We start from the raw sequence: 7,377 nt of genomic DNA, 5'->3' as shown, positions 1-7,377 counted from the left end.
CCAAAAACCCCTTTTTTTAACGGTAAACCCCCAAAAAAGAAAAAGGAAAAACCAAAAAAAAAAGAAACCTTTTTTTTTTTTTTTTTTTTTTTTTCCAGTATCATTTGAACTTATGTTGACTGGCTTTACAAGTAGGACAGCTTGTCCGATAGGTGAACGCTCTGCTATGTAGAAAAATCTCAAAGTTAACCACTTTCTGTGCCACTCAGGCGGTCAAAAATACATTTAGAGGGAGCACAGAGATTAGAAAAGCTATTTACCAGGAAACGTGTTTTCTACATATTGAGACAGATCATCCATTTTCAAGAGAGCAAGGCTTTCAGCACATAGCAAGCAGGCAGATCAAAGTCAATGGAAGTTGTTCCGTTTCATCCTATTGAGCCTCTGCAGTGAACAATGTTGATATTGGACGCATTAGCAGGCTTCTCTGAAATATCAAAGTTAAGGTAGATACATGATGCCTTATAGTTCTTCAAGAGAGATTGAAATCGGCTAAAATATAAATTGGCAGGTCTAAGGTTTACAAAATATAGAGATCAAAAATTAGGCACTATGTTAGGATTGGTGCACCCTAAAGAAATCTTCTTTTATCTTTTGGCATATTCCATAAGGGCTCTGATCAAGAGAGAAAAAAAAAACAGGATAAAATGGAGAAACTACACCAAGCGATGGGGTAAACAGATGAATAATTGGGTGAAAGTAAACCGATAAAGAGAGGTGTCGAGTTCAGCACTATACATACACGAAGAATCGTTTTGTCATCACGTTGCATCAACATTAACATTACCTGTAGCCACCTGAGCCCACGGTACCTCAGGTGTTCAGTTACCCACCGAATAAAGGCAACATTCTTAACTCTCACTCAGGCTCTCAGCCATATTTGGACCAGAACCAGACATTGAGAAACTTAATCCACTGTATTTAGACAAGTAAGCATTGCATCACTTTAGGTCAAAAGTGGAAAGTGGTGAGAATCTGGTTTGCACAGGTCCATATTTACAGGGTGGAAGAAGAGGAGGGACTAGGGTACACCACAAGGTTTTTCATTCTGGCAAAGATTTAATCTGTTAGAAACAGACTATCACTAAACACGCTCATTTAATAGTTACACCAACTGCGAAACAAACACGCACAAAACAGAAACAGTCTCAGGCTGCAACACCTTGTGGAATATGAACGTGTGCTAAAGTAAGCCTGCTTATGCAACAGCGTCAATACTTAAACTTGAAAACAAATAATTAAATAAAAAACAGTTCCCAACATGCCCAGATTATTTTTTGCCAACACTGACAGCCATGCAAAGCATTCTGGTACGTAAAGTGTCATTGCTTCACATTTAAATCCAGTCAGATCCAATGACATGAACTGTGCTGTGGATTGGGTTAATGGTGTCATGACATCAGTGAGGGAGTATTAACAGCATATAAGCCCAGCCTGACCAGTGCTGAATGACCGCTGGCTGACGCAAGACCTGATGGAATGCTGCCTGCAGCATGACCAGAAGCTCATATGCTCCAAGTAGAAGCTAAAAGGAGCTTCTAAACGTTTGGATACTCGGGACTTTGCACACACTGTACAGGCAGAAGACAGCGTCTGAGTCCAAAACCAAGTGTTTGACTGTCTGAAACGAAGGCAATCCGAGTAAAGGTTATTGTATAATTACTTGGAAGTGCAGCACTCATCAGCCTTCTGGCAGCCAACAATCACACAAAGTTCCTGCCCCATCATGCCTTTGCTTAACATGGACTTGAAATAGCAGAATGGTGAAAGAAATCACGGCTCCACTGGTTGGTTGCCATGCGCACAGTGATATGACCACAAAACACAAAATCAAGAAAACAGAAAACAATTAATCTCCAAGAGAAGACAGACCACAGCAAGTGTTTGACTCTGGTTAGTAGCAGTTGACACACTATTAGCCTATTTACCTATAGCCTATACACATATCAAAGGATTATACTGAATGTTTTACATCTGTGCTGACTGCAGTTGGCCTATACTTATTTTAGAATCCCAGCCTTACAATTTAGACTATTTGCAAAGAGGTAAAACAGTATAAGTAGTTTAGTTTTCAATTGTGAAGAATAGGAAACCATGAGAATAACCTAATGGCTAAAGGCAAGTACTGCATGCCAGGTAGTCAACACTCTGAAGAGGCTGCAGTGGCGTCAAGGTGTTTAGGTCGTCCATCGCTGCTTACAATTAAGATGCTTTCGTTATTTTAAAGTTGAGGTTCTCAAAAAGTTGCATAAATCATTGTAGTTAATCATAGTCAGATCCGTCCAGGACACAATACCAGTCCATCGGAGGGCATAACCTATTACCGTATATTCCGCACTATAAGGCACACCGGATTATAAGGCACACCTTCAATGAATGGCCTATTTTAAAACTTTTTTCATATATGAGTTGCACCGCATTATAAGGCGCATAGAATAGACACTACAGTAGAGGCTGGAGTTACGTTATGCATCCACTAGATGGAGCTGCATTAAACAGAATGTCAACAAAACAGTCGGACTCTGGTCGGTGAGGAGAGCCTTCTGCGACTGGGCCGGGGCATGGCCGGACGATGGTCACCCATAGCGCTTCTTCTATGGGCGAAAATGAAGTCGGTGGCTGCTTACCGTAGTTGCTAGACCTCTTGTGGCTCATTATTGGTCCATATGCAAGGCGCACCGGATTATAAGGGGCACTATCGGCTTTTGAGGAAATTGAAGGTTTTTAGGTGCGCTTTATAGTGCGGAAAATACGGTAATTAAATAAGCTACTCGTTTCATAATCCATCAAAATTTGGTTAAAATAATTCTGAATGTTTGTTATTCTTTCATGTCTTGCATGCTAAGGTTTTCAAACATATTTCCCAAACTTCAGTGGACTGAGAAGGTACATAAACAATGAATGTTTTCAGTTATTAATATGTACCCTGAGTAATGGCTATGGGGAAAAAAGCATAATTAAAATAACCACAAAACCTTTGAAGCTCTAGCTCGAGTTTTAAACCACTACTTTCCTAACGTCTAGGCACGATAAGCACACAGGTAAACAAGAAAAAATAAATAAATTGAAAACTGAACTTGAGTTTATTTATTCATTCAGGAATGTGTAAAATAATAAAACAGATTATATGAGCTGTACAAGACTTAGTGTTAGTTTTAATCAGTGGTCTTTGTGGCAGGTAAAACCATAAGAATGTGGTGCTTTGGAAATATAAGACTGAATGAGCTTAGAGCTTAAAACAAGGCACAAGCAGGAGATTGATCTATAAGGTATTCACAAGCGGTGTTACAAATAGTAAAACATGAATAATTATGGGATTTTTCCCTCATTAAGTAACTTTAAAGATTTTAATTTATTTTTTTTACCCGCATTTAAATCTACCAACTATGTAGTGTTGCATTAATGTGTGTAATGCAACACACAATACTGCTATGCAGCGTAATGCAACACTACATAGTACTACATAGTATGTACTACCGCTATGCTCTCTTAGTGTGAGTACTTTGGGGTGTTTAGGAAGGGGTATTTGCTTGCTGTTATCGGTTTCTGCTACTAGGCGTCTCCACATCCTACACAGTGGACTTATCTTTCATCTTTTCCTTCCCTCTTCTGGTTTCATTTGTTACTGGACTGTAATTTGGACCAGTGACTGCATCAATGCTGATATTTCAATGCTGAGATTTGCTGCAATACGCTTTTAAAACAGACCAAATAAAAGGGAAGTGTGCAAGCTGAAGCGTGAAATGGCAATGCGATTTCAGCCGTACGTGTTAACATACACTGTATCAAGTAATGTTTCCAAAAGTTTTTTTGTACCAGAAAAAAAAACAAAAACATATTTTGTTATGTCACAAAAAATGAAAGAAAAGTGACTTGCTATCAGTTAGTGATGTTTGATTGGTTGAAGGATGAGCTCATATATCTGTAACATTTTACCCATATGTTGACATTTCTGCATTCCATTAGTAAAATGTTATGGAAGGAAAAATCAAGAGTTTCTTACAATCTTTGATGATGAATTCCAATGTGACTGCCTTGAAATAAAATAGTAATAGTAACACTGATACTAAATGAGCTCATGTTTATCCATGTATACATAAATTGCCACACTGCGATCCTTAGGACACAAAAAAGAGGCCCTTTTGAAATCGTCCTTATAAAACTTTCAGTCATGGTCAGAAGTGCAATATCAGTGTGTGCAGTTGCATAGATCCAAAGGACTGCCTGGATATATTTTGTAGGAAAATATATTTCAATTGTCAGGCCTTCATGCTCTGCATATCAGTAATATGTCACGTCAGTTGGATGGAGTCTAAACTGGCCTCATTCCCCACATGTGATATATGTTCAGTAGCAGGGAGGATAAATCTCACAGTCATAAAACAAAGAAAAGTGATGCAGTTAGTCTCCTGATAATGTGCGTCCCTGTTTCAGTTTTCACCATACAGAGCAAATGTTCAGGAGTTTTCAAAAATTTTACATCTAAGGTTTATTTAGCTTTTTTGTGTTTGGTTGTTTTCTCCGTGTGTGTGTGTGTGCGTGTGCGTGTGCGCGCGTGTGTGTGTGTGCGTGTGTGTGTGTGCGCGCGCAAATGTGAGAAGGGGGCAAGATGAGACGTTAAAGGGGGATTAAATTGAAATTTTACATTAGTTGCACCTATGGCGATAAATAATAAGAGATAACATTTTGAAAAGGCAAATCAGATCTCCCATAATGCATTCTGAAAAGGAGCCAACTGCATAAATTTGCAGGTGGGTAACAGACCACTAGGCTAGCTTAAAAAAGGGACATGTAAAATTTGAAGAAATAACCAATTAAAATTCTAATTCACCTCAGATTACACAATCTGGTCAGATTTAATCCAGTTGCTTCAACAACCCAGCAGCTGCAAGATCTGCTGGGGGGCGGGGGGGGGGAGATTAAAAAAAATCAAACAAACACAAAATGTCCACGAACCCAAGACTATAAATCTCCTGGAGATAAGAGAAATCTCCAAAATGCAGTTACTTCAAGAGATCCTTACACAGTTCGGATCAGACCACCTGGAACCATCCCAGGGACCTCATGGGGATCCCCGGAGTTCACTGCAGTGAAACCACTGGAGTGTCTCTGGGAAAACACATCTCCCCCCCCCTCCCAAAGCTTAAAGTAAATGCTACCCAAAGGAAAACCAGCGATAAAGCGAGACTAGTGGAACTCCTTCAGAACTGAGGTGTGGGACCGGGGAGCGTCGAGGGGTGGGGTGAGGTGAGGTGAGGTGGGGGTGCTGGTGCAGCGTGGCTATCCACAGAATCCCGCTGGACGGGTCACTGTGTTCTGAACTGTAAACAAGGATCAAAACCCTGCTCCCCCTGGAACACCGGGATCAGAGTCGGAAGTTGTTTGGGAAGCGCGCATGAGACTCGGCAGTTCATCGGCATGTTTCGAGACACCGGAACAGGCTGAAGTGTCTCCAGTGGAAGATTCCCACTGGTGGGACTGCAACGGTCCACTCCGATGAATCAACTTGGCTAAAAGTCCAATGACCGCTTGGTGGCTGATGTCAGAGAGAGGGAGCGGGGCTCTCGCTGAGCGGTTACGCAAAGTGCGCACATGTGTTCCCAAACAGCACGTGTCATCATATCGGCACATTAAACTTTTGCTCAGTGTACTAAGGCACCCACTTTCGTTTTTGTCCTGCATCCACTTACACACAGACACACGCAAACCAGTACGGAACATAATACATGTTTACCCGGCAACGTGCGCTCACCTTAAAGCCAGATCAGATCAGGACGGCTCCGATCCTCGTGGGACAAAAACGTCCAAGCAGGGTGAAGATGAATCTACGGAGCTCGATCAGGCCACGTTGGTCAACATACCCAGACTGGACAGATAGACAGAAGCAGCGGGAGGAGGAGAAGAGGAGGAGGAGGAGGAGGGAGAGAAGGAGGTAGGAGGAGAAAGGAAAGAAAACAGTGGTAGCAAAGACTGCGGGGCAGCTCATCTCCTGCAGCTGAGGGAGGAGGACACACGCACGTACACGCGCCCAAACATACAGGAGCGCAAACAAGCTCCTCCCACTTATGCATAGGCCACTCCCACATGAAAATGGTTCAATAATGAGGCGGCTGGTGTCTTGCAAGGATAAGAGTGCTTCCCTGTCTCTGCTAAAGAAAAGTGTCCACGCAGCCCGACACGGACACCTCCGTCTTCCAGGTTTGATAAGAAGGATGATGACGTCGGGGCATTATAGTATGCAGAGTTGGACTTCTGCCACACACAGTGTTTTCACATTTCTTCATTCGCGTGTTTGTTTACCGCAAGCAAGACTTGAACATACGTTTGTCAACAAAGGCCTCGTTTCTTTCCTCTCTTCTGTAGAGACCACGTTTGTGGAGTGCCTCTCTGCAGCTTCTCTCGTTATGATCATGATTGTTGTTATGACTTTTCCTTTCAGAAATGTGTTCCAGATTAAAAAAAAAAACAACTACAAAAATAACTTGCAACATTTTACATCTACTTTACCATTACAACTTTTGTTGGTCTTTCATTATAGCCCTCATAATACTCACTCGTATATTAAAAACAGGCCATTTCTTACCCATACAGTCCAGTCTTAGTGACATAGATTCAGTAACATACAGTCCAATTCTGTTGTAATTATAGTACAGTCTGATTATGCCATGCAAATTATATTTGTATGGCTTTATAATGCAGTTATAAAGTCAGTTGCATTGAGTTCCTGAATTTGTACCAATCCCTCTGAACATACTGACCATGAGCAGCTATTTTTGAAGATCAAGGCGGAAAACATTTGGGTTCCTGTTTCTGTAGGAACCTGATGCGTCTCATTCAAACAAAAACTAAACTAAAAAACAAAATAAATAAAATTAAACAGCTGAATCTGTTAATGATGATGAAACTTTCATTCTTTTGCCTCTTAGTTTTTTACTCACCAAAACTTAGAAACCAATAAAATGTTTTCTAGATTTGGAAAAGCTACAATTTTGCCATTTATTGTTTCTTCTCTGCCACTAATCTGTGCTTTTGTTTGATGCCTTGTGTCACTTTTAAAACAGTGCATGTACATAAGGTAAAAACTGCAATTAAAGAACCATGTTGTGTATCTTTTGTATTATTTTCAAATGAGTGATTATTTATGACTAGATCATAAATGATCTCATGCAGACTTTAAGCACCGGAGCAGAGCACAGCGCTCTATGATACTCCAGAAGCTCAGGGCGAGGGACAACCCTCCAGTTTTTATGAAAGTCTTGTTCTGACGAGCACAATCTGCAGTGAACACACATTTTGCCACAAGGTGTGTAAATTGCACAACAGGGGGTCAAATCTCATCACACCAGTTCACGCTCACAACTGTTGTCTTTGTATACC

General features: G+C 41.0%; 1 protein-coding gene across 1 annotated transcript in view; it reads right to left on the bottom strand.

Moving 5' to 3' along the window:
• Positions 1 to 6,004, bottom strand: part of grb10b (growth factor receptor-bound protein 10b) — a 91,095-nt gene extending 85,091 nt beyond the window's left edge. The window contains exon 1 of the mRNA XM_015035849.1: positions 5,753 to 6,004. The gene's annotated coding sequence lies outside the window, so the exon portion shown is untranslated. The remainder of the gene's footprint in view (positions 1 to 5,752) is intronic.
• Between the last annotated feature and the right edge of the window lie 1,373 nt (positions 6,005 to 7,377).

This window comes from Poecilia latipinna, unplaced genomic scaffold (genome assembly GCF_001443285.1).
Source record: "Poecilia latipinna isolate Pla-1442-1.1 unplaced genomic scaffold, P_latipinna-1.0 Scaffold21, whole genome shotgun sequence".
Classification (NCBI taxonomy): domain Eukaryota; kingdom Metazoa; phylum Chordata; class Actinopteri; order Cyprinodontiformes; family Poeciliidae; genus Poecilia; species Poecilia latipinna.
Note: the sequence above shows the minus strand (reverse complement) of the source record. Positions and strands in the feature narration are given on the sequence as shown.